Source organism: Mchenga conophoros, linkage group LG2 (genome assembly GCF_057382185.1).
Source record: "Mchenga conophoros isolate Kocher_MC1m ecotype Shallow Benthic linkage group LG2, M_conophoros_male_GT1.1, whole genome shotgun sequence".
NCBI lineage: Eukaryota > Metazoa > Chordata > Actinopteri > Cichliformes > Cichlidae > Mchenga > Mchenga conophoros.
Window position 1 is genome coordinate 37,994,966 of NC_140527.1, and position 15,465 is coordinate 38,010,430.

General features: G+C 38.0%; 1 protein-coding gene across 3 annotated transcripts in view; it reads right to left on the reverse strand.

Annotated features, from left to right (window-relative positions):
* The window catches only part of enox2 (ecto-NOX disulfide-thiol exchanger 2), a 184,595-nt gene extending 171,770 nt beyond the window's left edge, over nucleotides 1–12,825 (reverse strand). For 2 of the 3 annotated variants that reach the window (XM_085245004.1, XM_085244995.1), the window contains exons 1-2: nucleotides 12,649–12,824; nucleotides 8,395–8,491 (exon numbers count right to left, since the gene is read on the reverse strand). The gene's annotated coding sequence lies outside the window, so the exon portion shown is untranslated. Of the gene's footprint in view, nucleotides 1–8,394; nucleotides 8,492–12,648 lie in introns of all 3 variants that reach the window. The other variant, XM_085244976.1, reaches the window with a different exon arrangement.
* Between the last annotated feature and the right edge of the window lie 2,640 nt (nucleotides 12,826–15,465).

Here is a 15,465-nt window from a genome sequence, read left to right on the forward strand (position 1 = left end):
TGATTATGCCAATTATAGGCCGATTTCCAAACTTCCCTTCGTGGCTAAAATTCTTGAGAAGGTAGTTCTGCTTCAACTTCAGACCTACCTGGATGAGAATAACATTAATGATAAATATCAATCGGCCTTTAAACAACACCACAGCACTGAATCAGCACTGCTCCGAGTTTTTAATGACCTTTTACTAATGGCTGACAATGGACGCCCCTCTGTCCTAGTGCTATTGGATCTTTCATCGGCATTTGACATGGTTGACCATAACATACTATTGGCGAGACTAGAGCACACTGTAGGCATCAAGGGCGCTGCCTTGGATTGGTTTAAATCTTACCTCTCCGATCGGCTCTCTTCGGTTCACTTGGCCACCTCCTCCTCCTCCGCTGTACCTGTTTGCTGTGGTGTCCCCCAGGGATCTGTGTTAGGCCCTACCCTGTTCTCACTGTATATGCTTCCTTTAAGTGTCATTTTTGAGAAATACCACATTGCCTTTCACTATTATGCCGATGACATCCAGATCTATTTTGAGCTGAATGATGATCTAGCGATGTCCGTGAGTAACTTTCGAGAGTGCATGTGTGAGGTCAAGCAATGGCTTCTGGCAAATTTTCTTATCCTTAACGATAAGAAAACTGAAATTATGATCTTTGGCAGTGACGCTCTTCGTGCCAAACTTCATGATGCTTTTGGATTTCTCACTAGTTCTTTCCCTGACACTGTTAGGAATCTGGGTGTGCTACTTGACAGCTCATTTAAACTTGATAAACAAGTGTCTGCTGTCGTCAGATCTAGTTTCTACCAACTTCGCCTTATTTCCAAGGCCAAACACTACATCCCGCACAATGACTTGGAAAAGCTTATCCATGCCTTTGTAACGTCAAGGCTAGATTACTGTAATTCACTTTATTATGGTCTCCACTCTACCCTTTTACATAGATTACAGACAGTCCAGAATGCCGCTGCACGCATTCTAACTAAAACTAAGAAGTTTGCTCACATCACTCCCGTCCTTGCTGATCTGCACTGGTTGCCTGTGAAATTTCGTATTCAATTTAAAATTCTGTTGTTTACTTTTAAAATTACTAATAACACAGGGCCAAGTTATCTTAAGGAACTCTTAAATTCATATCTTCCTACGAGGGCCTTAAGATCTTCCTCACAGTTATTGTTGGTTCAGCCCAGATCTCGCTTGAAGTCTAGAGGTGATCGAGCGTTTGCTCTAGCTGCACCTGAGCTGTGGAACAATCTCCCGATTGGCACCCGGGCGTCTGACTCTATTCAATCTTTTAAATCACGGCTTAAAACATATCTGTTTGAACTTGCTTTTTCTACTAGTTAAATTCTCGCCTCGCTTCTAGTGAGTTATTCTATTAATGTGTCTGGTTGTTTTGCGTTGTCCTGCGCTGTCAATGTTTTCTATCACTGTGTTTGATGGTACAGCTTTACTCTGCTATAGCTGTGTGCTATAGTTTATTCTTATTAGTGGTTTTTACCTGTGAACATAATCCCACACTTATATGACTCCGATGTTTTAGTGTAAATCATTTTATTGTTTTATTGTTTTATGTAAAGCACTTTGGCATGCCCCTGGCTTTTTAATGTGCTCTATAAATAAAGATTGTTGTTGTTGTTGTTGTTGTTGTTGTTGTTGTTATTTCTGATGCTTGACATTATTTTACTTTGCATACAGAAAAAACAATTATTTCACAAAAAAAAAAAACATGATTCTAACAGTCAATTGTGTATCCTTTTTGCTGGATAACGCAGTCGCAGTCATTTGTTGAAGTTTTCAACAATTCTTGCACACATCTCCTGATCAATCCCAGCCCAAATCTTTCAACCTCCTATAGATTTAAAAGTCTTCTGGTATAGACTTTGGCCTTGAGTTAACCCCACAAATTTTAAACAAGATTCACATCAGGGTGTCGTATGTTTTGGGTCGTGGTCATGCTGGAAGACAAAGTGGCGACTCACATCCAGTTTTGCTGTTTACACAGATGGGCAGTAACGCGTTACTTGTAATGCGTTATTGTAATCCGATTACTTTTTTCAAGTAACGACTAAAGTAAGGGATTACTGTTGCAAAAACGGTAATTAACCGTTACTTTCCCGTAGGAACGCTGCATTACTGCGTTACTAAAACCGTGATTTTTTTGCGAGAATGTCTCACGACAGTGACGTAAGCGAGTGCGACGTTTGTGACAACAGCTGTGTGCAGATCAACAGTGGATAATATATCGAGTGAAGAGAGAGTATGAGCGTGCAGCGCTTAAAGCGTGGAAGCACTGACCTTACTTTGAGTTTGATTCCATAAAAAGTGACAAAAACATTAGTGTCCGCTGTGCGTGGGAAGAAAACTTCTTTTTACAGCGAAAAAAACCCCTAAACTTCCAACAAGCACCGAGTAGCTACGACGTAATGGGAAACTCACAGAGAAACTCGCGGATTCTTCCACTGACCGCGGCACACCTGCACCAGGGTAACCCTCCGCCTACCCCACTCCTGCTTTACAGGTGAAAATAGAGCAACAGGACCGCTGAGTCTTTGACTTTATTTATTTTCTGCTGTGTTTTACTTGCATCTATTTGAAAGACTGAGTGTAAACACACAAAATATTTTATTTTATGTGCTGGAATGTGCAGAAAATAGGTTTAAATGTTAAACTAATTTCTTCCAGTCAGAGAATGTTGCATAGAATTAAATTTTTGCTTGATGCATAAAGTTAAAAGATTAAAACTAATAAAACAAGTTTTAAAAACATGCTTTTCCATTTGATGACATTTTGTATGATGGATTATGCAGAAAAAGTAGAATTGGGCTAAAAGATCTATCGCTTTATCACCTACTCAGGGTGTAAATCGGGTTTTTAAAAAGTAACTAAGTAACTAATTACTTTTGAAAATAAGTAATCAGTAAAGTAACGGGATTGATTTTGGGGGGAAGTAATCAGTAACTAGTTGCTGATTACTTTTTTCAAGTAACTTGACCAACACTGGCTGTTTACTGCCTAAGGTTTTCTTGAAAAATCCTCACATATTCTTCTTTCGTTGTGTTTTTTTCCCTTCATCCCTTCAGCATAATACTCCTACCACCGTGTTTCACTGTGGGGACAATCAGTTGTTTGCCTCTTCCCGCTTTCTCCAAACATCCACTGCCAAAAGTATTCACTCACCCATTCAAATCATCCAGATTTCAATTACTTCTATGGCCACAGGTTTACAAAATAAAGAAAGTAGCTATGCAAACTGCTTCTACAAAAAAAAAAAAAAACATGGAGCTTCATGGAATGGGTTTCCATAACCAAGCAGCTACACGCAAGCCTTACATCACCAAGCGCAATACAAAGTCAGATGGTGCTGGTAAAGCACACTGCTAATGGACTGCAACACAGTCGAGACATGTTCTCTTGATTGATGAATAATGCTTCTCTGTCCGTCTTTGGCAGTTGCCAGGAGACGATTAGTTGTCTGACGAGTAGTGTAAACTTTAGAAGAGGGGAGGATTTGGTGTGGGGTTGTTTTTCAGATGTTGGCTTCTGATCTTTCGTTTGAGTAAAAGGAACTCGTAATGGTTCAGCATACCAAGCCATTTTAGACAATTTCATGCTCCCAACTTTGTGGGAACATTTTGGGGATGGCGCCTTCCTGTTCCAACATAACTGCACACCAGTGGACAAAGCAAGATCCATAAAGAATGGCTAACTGAGTGTGATGAGGAAGAACCTGACTGGCCTGCACAGATTCTTGACCTGACCGAACACCTCTGGGATGAATAGGAGCGAGGACTGAGAGCCAGGCTTTCTTGTCCCATGCGTCTGAGGTCAGCGTCTGACCTCACAGGACGATACTGTGAGGAAGGACAGTTTATTTCCCATAAACATACTCTTAAACCTTAAGCCTTTCCAGCAGAATTAAAGTTGAGAACATTTTGATAAAAACTTAAAATTTTATTTGGAGGCAATTAATTTTGTCCTCATCTCTAAATCTCATTCAAGCTTGACAAGAGAAAGACATACACTACCTATACTATGCAAGATATGTACATAGTTAAATTAAACAGTAGTTTAATTTATTATCGTGCTCTTCTATTACCAGTTTTCACTATTTACTCACTTTAGGTATTTCCCAACAGACTGGTACTTTATGCACAGACCCAAAACGCACACAGGTTTATTGATTCGCTGAGATGACGCCTCGTCATCGCCTGCCTCTTCTTATCCAGCTGCCAAATTTGCTTGAGGCTAAATGAAAGATCTCATAATGAGAAATGTCACCTTTTCTCACCCCAAGTGGGACAAAAACAATTTGCTTCAAAACATGGAAAATATTCTCAACATGGTGAGCTAAGTTTAGTATCATGGCCTTGGGCAGAAAAGACTAGTCAGACAGATTTTGCAGATGGAATCAAAATAGTGCTGGGGCACATGGGAGGCTATAAAACAGTGAGGGCACAGTCTTAAATTCTAATAAATAACTAATACCAAAGTGACATAAGCAGCATTTATGACACCTCTAAGGATATAATGGGAAGATCTGCTGATGTTAGTCAGATGCACAATAGCAAAAATGTTAGCTCGTGAGGTAAGCAAAAGTATTACATGGATATGCAAATAAACTCTTAAACAGTCAATTAATTTACTGGATGTGTAAAAACAAGTGAATCAAAGATATTCATGGTTAAAAGCAGTATACAGCATTTTGCTTCAATGGATATCTAGTCTGCATACAGTTAGAGTCACTGTTACTTTTTTTTTTTAAACAGATGACCAAAGATGCTATTAAATAATGTTTAAATGAATTAACACGGTTGTTTCCCTATGAGTAAGGTTAAAACCTTTTTGCTGGGTGCCACAGTGGTTGTTTCTATGCAAAAAAAAAGTGTTTGTGTTAGTCTGGAATTGCAGAGATGTTTGGACAGAATTTCTGACAGCCTCTCTTCTCAGCTTGAACAAAATACTGAAGCTCATTTTCATGTTTTACAACAGCAGAGCTGTGGTGCACTTGTACTGTCTGGTTAGTTTGTGACTGACAGTTGGCTACAAAGCACTCAGACATTTTTTTTCTACAGTTTTACATTTAATCAAATCGCCTGAGGCCATCTAAACCTGTATACCTCATTAATATTCCTAAACAAGCTTTCAGCAACTCTAATGCTGCACACTGATAATCAAGGACATGACACACAGCTCATACGTGGGCTCTGAAAACAGAGGGACTGCCCACCACTCACAGTAATTTCAAGTAATGAAAATATTGACCATATGGTGGAAAGTGGGTGCGCTGTTATGGTAACGCATTTTAATAAAATTAATTAGTGCTGTGGACGGAAATTGCAGACATGTTTTTTTCCATGTGTTCGAAAAGATGGGACATGTAAAACAAGGGTCGTTTTCTTAACCTTCTTGCTATAGGCTGCGGTGTCAAAAAAAAGAGGAAATAAACATCAATATTTTATCCAAGCAAAGTAGAGGCTGTCAGAAATCCTGTCCAAATCTCTCTGCTACAGCAGTTTTAGACAAACACTCCTGTCTTCACAGATATTATACAAGATATGTTTTTATTTTATTTTTTATACAAGATATCTAATGTGAGACACTGGATGTCTTGTAGACATGGTTTTAACTTGTGTGCCAGTTAAATAACCCCACTGTTTAACCCTTATCAGCACAAACACAAAGGCGCACTGTCTAGAACAATATAAATGAAATAGTGCCTGGCAAAAATATAGATATCAACACATTGAATACTACTGAATTCTACTATTAGATATTTCCCTAAATTGAATGAATGGATGCAAAGTTATGACTCTTTTTAAAAAGGGGTAGCTCTAAATCCAAAAGCGGCTCCTGAAAAAAGACCTGGTTTCTGTGCTTCTGTGTGGCCTACCTAAACAGAGCACAAAACACAACACAAAGCACCATTTTTAATCTCTTTTGAAAGTACAAGATCATATTATGAACTGGCAAAGCTTAATCCGCAACTGGAAAATTAACCTACATTTGCATGCAGAACAGGCTTCTGACTTCAAAAGTAAGGTTACAGCATTTTTATTCAAGCTTGCCTCTGTTCCAAGCAGCCAGGGTCACCTTACCTAACATCCAAACATCCAACTTTAACTGAGCTGACAGATCTGAACTGTTGTGCAGACAAAAGCACATTCAGTAAAAAAAGATGACTGTTAGCTTTTTACTTCATTTGTATATATAAAGAAAAAGACCTCGCAAAAACAAAGTCAAATGAAATGCTCCTAGAATATACAGTCACTAAATACATACATCTTGAAATACTGTCTGTATCTGAGACTTTATAATACGAGCTAAAGCAGTGAGTGGCAGGATTTGTTAGATAAGTGTAAGGGAGTTGTAGATGTAATATTATTAGCAAATCTTGCCCTACCTTTTAAAAACCCTGATGTTTCACTTTAGGTTACGCCCAAAACTTCACCTGCCTCTCCACAACCCTTCCCCAATCTTTTGTGTCTGTTTCACTTGCACATAAACAAAAAATGGTGAAGCAGAGAGCACAGGGGAAACAAAAAAATAACATTTTTGCAATCACAATTATGTATAATTTAAAACTAACTTCATCATCCTGTTTTAGCCAGTATTCAGCAATCAGTCATTGCAAATTGTGTACTAAGTTTGTCACAATACTACAATCTAAAACTCAACCCTGTTCATTTTCAACTAATTTTCCTACTTATAGGTTATGTTTACCAAAATAATTATTTAAGCTTAAGTGTAGTGGTTTTATTTGTTTTAGAAATGATTTAGATCCTTTCATTACAGATTGTGAAGGTAAAATATATTTTACTGCCTACTAATAATAGAGATTACAACAATAAATGTTTAATAAACTCCACTTTTCAGACAGCTTTTTTGTTAACGGTGCGGTTAAGATAACAGAAATCTGAAATACTGGAAAATCCAGTGGGCTCAGCTGTTTTTATGTGTAGCTGGGATTCTGAGCCTGCATCTTTCGCTGGCTTTTCTAATGCTGCATCACATATATCGATGGGAAAGTATGGCACAGTGCAGCGACACCACAGTTTATACTATCTTCATAACAGACAGCATAAAACTGGAATTCCGTGAATGAATCTAAATCATGAGCTTAAATGCAAACTCATCTCTGCTACACTTGATGTAACCTAAATCTGACCATGGGTACCACAGTACCCTGCGCACCAGTCCAACACAGTGGTTTACTGTGAATTCACCACAAACTAACCTGATTAACTGCCCAGTATTTTCATGCAGCATTTGAATAAAACTAGTTTGTATTTATTTATTTGTTTTGCAGGAAGTTTCACAAAATGAAAATACATAATTTATCAAAACACATCATATACAGATAGGGATGGGTATCGTTTAGGTTTTATCTGATACCGGTGCCAAATCGGTACTTTTGAAACGGTGCCGGTGCTCAAACGGTGCTTAAAGAATGGAGAACACAAAATTGGTCCAAAAACCTCTCATGTTCAGCTGTTTTTTGTAAAAAGATAACAATGTTAGCCTTTTCTGCAGCTATGGGGCATATATGGCATCACTCTTGGCTGGAAGCAGTGCTTAAACAATGGGAAAAACACAAACTTTGTCCTAAACCTCTCATGTTTAACTGTTTTCCACTTTTTCTTTGGTCATTTTAGCCTTTTTGGCCAGGGTGAAGGGAGTATCTGCCATCAAACAAGAAGACAGCCGCATGTAGCTATGATGATGTTTGCTAGTTCACCTTACATGCATTAATGTAATAACGTGGTTAGCCTACTCAACGTAAATTAGCTGCTGCCACCATCATCCTCATCATTTCTGCTACACTGGCAGGGCTAGGGGCCAGGACTCTCCTCTTCGTGTTTTTGGGGGATGTTGCATAACAGGCAACCCACCCGCAGTAGATGTGCACAGTGTGAGGTCTCGCAGCAAGCTATCAAATACGGTGCATTTCTGGGCTTTTAAAAAAAACGCTATGCGTCGCCAGGTGTTTCATCGGATTCGAGGTGTTGCCTCCTTTGCACAGTATCACAGTATCAGCTTAAAGCACTTGTTGCTGCTGAGTTTGCATATTTTGCTGTGAAGTACAGCCAGACTTTTGACCGCTTCGCCTTGGACATTTTTAATCTGTAGCTCTGCTCTAACAGAACGTACGTACCTGGCCCCGCCTACTATCCTCGGAAACGTAAAATGATTGGCTTGAATCTAAAGTGTATCACAGCTCAGGAAAAAAAGCACCGAAATAAAGCACCGAAATGTGCGCTGCTTTTCGGTCTGGTTACTACCGTTTATGTCAGAACGACACCGGTACCCATCCCTATATACAGATCAAATATGTGATTAAAATGATGACATTGCATGTGATCTTTAAATTTGCAGTTTATCAAGCATCACTGAGCGGTCCTTACCTTTAAATATAACCCCTCTTCTTCCTCTTTTGTCTTGTCTGTCTTCCTACACCATGCTCCATCTCTGAGTGAAGTTAACTCTCATTCTTTTCTCTACCTGGGAAACAGAGCAGCTGGACTTTAGCTAGAAACACACTGTGTGACAATCTGCACACAAACTCATTGTGTATTTGTTGATGTTTGTTGAGCTGATAGAAATGTTGAATTTGAAATTACCTCACACTAAAAAAAATAAAAAATAAAATAAATAATAATAATAATAATAAATATTAAAGTACAGATACCTGAAAATTCTACTTAAGTACAGTAACAGAGTATGTGTATGTTGTGACTTCTCTACTAAGAGAAGCCCACCTGGAACATCTAAAATATTTTTAAAGCAAAAATAATTTAGCATGTTGTATGAGTCCAGTCTGGCTAACACTTAATTCCGTTCATTGAGTCACAGCACTTATATCGATCCACCAAATCAACTGTGTATCTCCAAGGAATGAGTTAGGAAGGGATTAGCTCCTGGCCCTTGATTAGCATTTTTTGCTTACACAGCATGACACCATCCATCTCATAGCAGCTGCATTTATACCTATTTAACCTCTAAGAGATGTCTCCTAAGACCAACCCCCTTGACCTCATCTAAGGTCAAATTTCTCCAAAGTCCCCAAGTATTTTCTCAGTTCTTCAACCTTCATTAGTTTGAACAAGTCTATTAGGTCCATCCTGCTGCTACAGTCATATGATATCATGAAATGTAACAAAAGGCCTCCTCCTCAGCTTGGAGAGTTCCCATCACTCTCGTGGACTTGGTGTCCACATAAGTCTCTGTCCTGTGCTTTCAATAACTCACGCAGAAGCCTATCAGCAGAGCGGTAGATCAGGTAACACCAGCGAGGGTGCAGTTCTTATTTGTGCAAACCAAGGTCACTGAACCACATGGATGCTGGATCAATCAGACAGATTAATGAAGCACAACTTGCTGACATGACGAATATTGACACCCTTATTACATCTTGGTCCTGCAGTCCACAACACTGCTTATATAAATCTGGCCCAAGTAGAAGGAGATGGGTAAACTCCTGAACCTAATCCTTCACATGGTAAACACACTACAAGAAGAGCTTAAATAAGGAAATGTGTCTCTCCCTGTAATTTACTAAATCCAAAAATGTCACAGAATTAAAGCTCATGGTGTAAACGCAGGTTGCAAGCAGTTTGAGCTCCAGTATCCTCAAAAACTGATCAATATTTATAAGATGATCAAACAAAAGTGGATTATCAGGAGCAAGACCTAAACATTTAAATACCTAATGACTTTATTTATTGATTATTCAGTCATACTGAACCTAGTTTTTTGGTTATTCCTCAGTCACACCAGACTTGGGAATAACCAGTCAGCTACACACCCTTGCAACCACCAAATTTCCATAAAAACACTCCTAAACCTTGTGGAAAGCCTTTCCAGATGAACTGAAGCTGTCATGCTTGCAAAGGGTGGATCAACATCATATTAAATCCTATGGATTAAGAATGGGATGTCAAGCTCACATGCGTCTGAAGCCAGACAAACAAATACCTTTGGCAATATAGTGTGAAAAAATCCAGTAAAGCTTGTTTGTAGAAAACACAAAATCACAAAGGTAATTTTTCACTATTTTCCAGTATTTAATACTTCAAACAGATAACTAAAAAAACACCTGAAATAATAAGCTAAAAATAAACAGTAGTTATAACCCTGCAGCATTTTCAGCACACCAGATTGTGCTTTTGTTTAAACGTGTGCTATCACTCTTGATTACTAATTTTCCTTTTAATGAAAGAATTACCTAGTTAGTTACTAACTAGTCACTTGGTTTAAGGAACCACCCATTTTCATTTAAAAAGTCCACACAGTATAACAGGAAGTGCATAACGTTCAAAAACAGAATTAAGCCTCTGCAGTAGGTCTAATCCCATGTCACCTTGCTTTTACCTAAATTAACTGGTTTTCTTAAATGCTTAAAGCACCTCAAACGTCACATCTCTTGCCCAGATTCTGGTTGTATTTCTGACAACGGGGCCAGAACAAATGGCATCCTCCAGTTTTAATCAAAGGGAGGATTAACCTTTTCTATCAGCGGTGCCTCTCTTAGCAAAATAGGGAGTCGAGATTTAGGATTATACCTGTGAAGCCATACTTTAGCTCATTATTGGACTTGGATGTTCAGACCTGTATGACACCCCTTATATCACTGGCATTAGGTTACCATTAATGACTCAGTAATCCTTCAAATCTCTCTAAAGAAATGCACCTCAACATGAACCTCTGGAAATTAATGTATTTGTAGAGCCTTCTCAGGTAATGATCCTCCATATTTTTAGAGATAACCTCACCACTTACGAGCAATACCTGGCCACTTAAGATAAATACCACAACGTTGATTCTGATTTTTCATTTCAATCACACAGCAGACATAAAGCTGTTTTGCTGCATAGTGCCCACACTAGTTTCCTTAATTTCTACTAACAAAGAGCAGCTGTTTGCTTTCCACCCATTTTCTATAAGTTCCCTTATAGATCAGTTGCCAAGTTAAACTGTTATTATCCCAAGGCTTTACAGCACAGAGCAACAGCAAAGGAATATAAGGAAATAATACAAAATTTAAAGAGATCATAAGGACTAGTTATGGTCAGAATATAGCCTTTTATAGAAATTTGGCTGCATCACAATTACTGATTATGGATAACCATGGCAATAACACATCTGTAATTCTTCTTTCTGTACAGTTTCATTGGTACAGTTATGGCTACACTCTTTTACCACCTGCTTGCGATGAATGTATTCAATGTATTGCAGAGAGAATACTAACTAGGACTGAAAAGAGAGACCATATTTTCCCGTATTAGCTCCTCTTCATTGGGTCTCTGTTAAATCCAGAACCGAACTTAAAATCTTTCTCCTCACATTCAAAATCTTGATTAATCAGGCCCTACCATACCTCAAAGACTTCAAAGTACCTTATTATTCTAAGAGAGCACTTCACTTTCAGACTGCAGGCTTACTTTTGGGTCATAGTTTTTAAAGGTAGAACAAGAAACAGAGCAGTCAGCCACCCGGCCCCTCTCATGTGAAACCCAGTTTGAATTCAGGAGACAAACACTTTCCTTTATGATAAATCTTATAGCCAGGGCTGGATCAGTTGACTCTGAACCCTCCCTGAGTTATGCTGCATTAGAGTGCTGGAGTGCCTCCCATAATGTATTGAACATTTCTTTAGTCTTCTTTTTTGTTTCACATTTCACTTTCTATGTGTTTATACACCACTGCTGCATTTAATCATTGCTAATTACTAACCTCTGGCCCTCTCTTTGTTTTTTTGTCCTGTCTTTCTCTGCTCTCATCTTTCTCCTCAACCCCAAAACACCCAAAGCAAAGTGGCTGCTCACCCTCTGTCTGGTTCTGCTGAAGGTTTCTTCCTGTTAAAAGGACCCAACTTTAACTGTTCTTCATTTTTTCCCCTTCTCACTGTCACCAAGTGTGTGCTCATAGGGTTGCGTCTGATTGGGGTTTCTGTCACATATTTACCCTACAATATAAAGCACCTTGAGGTGACTGTTCAGAACTGGTGCTATAGAAATAACCCGTAATTGAAACGAATAAAGAACCAAGCAATGTTGGCTAATTTTAGGGCCAAACAAGGATCAGACAAATCTTAATGAAACCTTACTCAAGCAACATGCTAATCAAACTTCCCATGCTTTTCTAAAGCCTGCACTGGCTGCTGCAATAAACTGTTCTCTGCACCCAAAATAACTTCCTGAGCACCGCTGCAAATCACAGTAAATGGTTTTGACTATTACAAGACTATTATTCGCCTCTAGCGTTTATTTGGCGTGGAGAGGAACATTTTTACGGCACACGCTTTGCGTTCAGAACTCAGCAGCAGTATGACTGACTCGTATTTCACTGTGAAACAGACTTAGCGGTTGGACTTCCCGTGCCGATGCTCCAAAGACGCTTTAAAACATTACGCTTCCACACAGCTCGAATAAATACCAAGCCAACCCAGTTCATAAGTGGCAAAGTCAGCCAACTTAACGAGTTTACTCTACCAGTTTGAAACAAAAGCGTGGCTTCAGATAATAAAGTGCTCTGCGCGTTTCAAAACACATTATGTGCTTCGCTGTGAACTTCCAAAACAGAAGCTAACACGAACTACTGATGTCGGAAGTTAGCACCGGTGGAGTGAAAGAGAAAATGAGGGAGAAAGTATAAAGTACCTGTCTAAGGCGGTTGTCCTCTTCCATGCTTTCTGTGTTGTCGAAAAGCTTTCTATAAAGCCATGGAAGGCTTGGAAGTTTCTTTCTTTTGGTGTTGTTGAGTTGGTAACCAGGAAAGCCTCTGGTTAGCAACGAGACCTGTCAAACAATGGCGGAGCCAAGTACGGCAAGCGGGAGGTCGACACGTGCTTTTCGTTGACGTTTAGTGTTTTGGAAGGTTTCGTTTTGCAGCTGAGCGTCAGGGGAGAGTGTCCCGTCAAAATAAGAGCACACCAAAGACTTGAAACTGTTAAAAGGGACCTGCATTGTTATATAATGTTCTTTTGGCGAGTTAAGCTTTCCTCCAAAACTGTTTTTAAAAGTAAAGACGTATTTAGCCTAGATTGTCCTGCAACTGAAGGACAATTTAGGTTTAAAACAAACAAACAAACAAACAAACAAACAAACAAACAAACAAACAAATCAATAAATACTTTTTTTAATCCTTTAAAAATCAGAATTGAGCTTAATAAGTTCCTGACCATTAAGTTAATGATAATTGAATATTTACATTACTGTACAATACCAACTGTCCAATAAAGCAATATAGTAGGAAACAGAAATATATGGACTGTCCATGGATAACAAAAGGTCTGCAAAATGCATGTACAAAGAAAAATGCTCTATACAGAGAGTTCTTAAGAACGAGAACTAAAGATGCTGAAATCAGATACAAAAGATATAAAAATAGGTTAACTAATATACTTAGATTTAGTAAAAAGGAATACTATAAGAAGCAATTAGATATAAATAGAAATAATAATAAAAGATTATGGGAAATCCTGAACAGTGTTATAAAATGTGGGACTGGACAAAAGAACTATCCCAAGTATTTCATTTGTAATGATCATGAAGAATACAATATGGATGTTGTGGCAAATAGTCTCAATGAATTCTTTGTAACTGCTGGACCAAATTTAGCAAGAACAATCACTCATCCTGGGAAACCACAGGAAAAACCCGATACACTGATTGACAGAAATCCATATTCTATGTTTCTCACAGCCGTTGATGAAAATGAAGTTCTTGAAATTGTCAAAAAATGTAAAAATCACAAATCTTTGGATTGTAATGATATTGATATGATAGTGGTTAAAAGAGTCATTGAGGCTATTATAAAACCATTTACATACATCTGTAATTTATCATTTCAAACTGGTCGATTTCCAGACAGAATGAAAATAGCAAAAGTTATACCTCTATACAAATCTGGAAACAAACACCATTTCACAAACTACAGGCCTGTCTCTTTACTACCTCAATTCTCAAAAGTTCTTGAAAAACTGTTTAAAAACAGACTGGAAAAATTTATAGATAAACATAAACTACTCACTGAGAGTCAGTACGGATTCAGATCAAGCAGATCAACATCATCGGCACTATTAGATTCAATAGAATACATCACAAATTCCATAGACAAAAAGCAATATGTGGCTGGGTTATTCATAGACTTGACAAAGGCATTTGACACTATAGATCATGATATATTAATAAGAAAACTGGAACGTTATGGTGTCAGAGGGGTAGTTTTAGATTGGGTCCGGAGTTATTTAAGTGACAGAAAGCAGTTTGTGAAAATAAATGGTGGTTGCTCCTTATGTATGGACATTGCTTGTGGTGTACCCCAAGGGTCAGTTTTGGGTCCAAAATTCTTCAACTTGTACATTAACGACATCTGTAAAGTGTCCAAAGTATTAAAAATGGTTCTCTTTGCTGACGATACAAACAATTTTTGCTCTGGTGATGATCTGCAGAATTTATTGGAGGATATGACTAATGAAATAAGTAAAGTGAAGTTCTGGCTTGATAAAAACAAATTATCATTAAATTTGAATAAATCTAAACTTATGTTATTTGGAAATAGTAGTTTAAATACAAATGCAAAGATTCAAATAAATGGTGTTGATATTGAAAGAGTCAGTGAAAATAAATTTCTGGGGGTAATAATAGATGAAAAACTTAACTGGAGAGCTCACGTAAGATATATTCATTCCAAAGTATCACGAAGCATTGCAGTACTAAACAAGGCAAAACAGGTATTCGACAGAACATCACTTCATATTCTCTACTGTTCACTGGTTTCACCATACTTAAGCTATTGTGCAGAGGTCTGGGGCAATAACTATAAAACCACATTACATTCACTTTTTACTCTTCAAAAAAAAGCAATTCGAATCATCCACAATGCAGGTTATAGGGAACATACAAACTCACTATTTTTGCAGTCTGAAATATTGAAAATTGACGATATAGTGAAATTCCAAACAGCACAAATTCTATTCAAAGCAAAAAATAAAGAACTGCCAGGTAATATTCAGAGTATGGTTTTTTTTTTTTGAAAGAAGGAAGTTATAATTTAAGGGGTTTTTGTAACTTCAAAACAATGAAGGTACGTACTACAAGAAAAGGCTTTTGTGTTTCTGTTCATGGAGTGAAACTATGGAACAAACTGAATATGGAATTAAAGCAATGTCCAAACATAAAACTGTTCAAAAAGAGTTTGTCACGGCGGGGTGCGCCGATGTGTGTGGAAACAGGACCCAAAAGCAGATGATGACGAGTAGTTGAAAGTTTGAGCAGAAAAGTGATCCTTTATTAGATGACGGCAGGAGTAAACCAGGAAACCAAAGTAAACTGACAAAACACTAAGAAACAAAACACTAAACGGTACTGAGACCAAAACCTAAACTATGACTGTGATGGAAAATAACCAGCAAATACTATGACTAAGACTAATGATGAATAACAGATGAAAACCATAACTAAGACCGAGGTCAA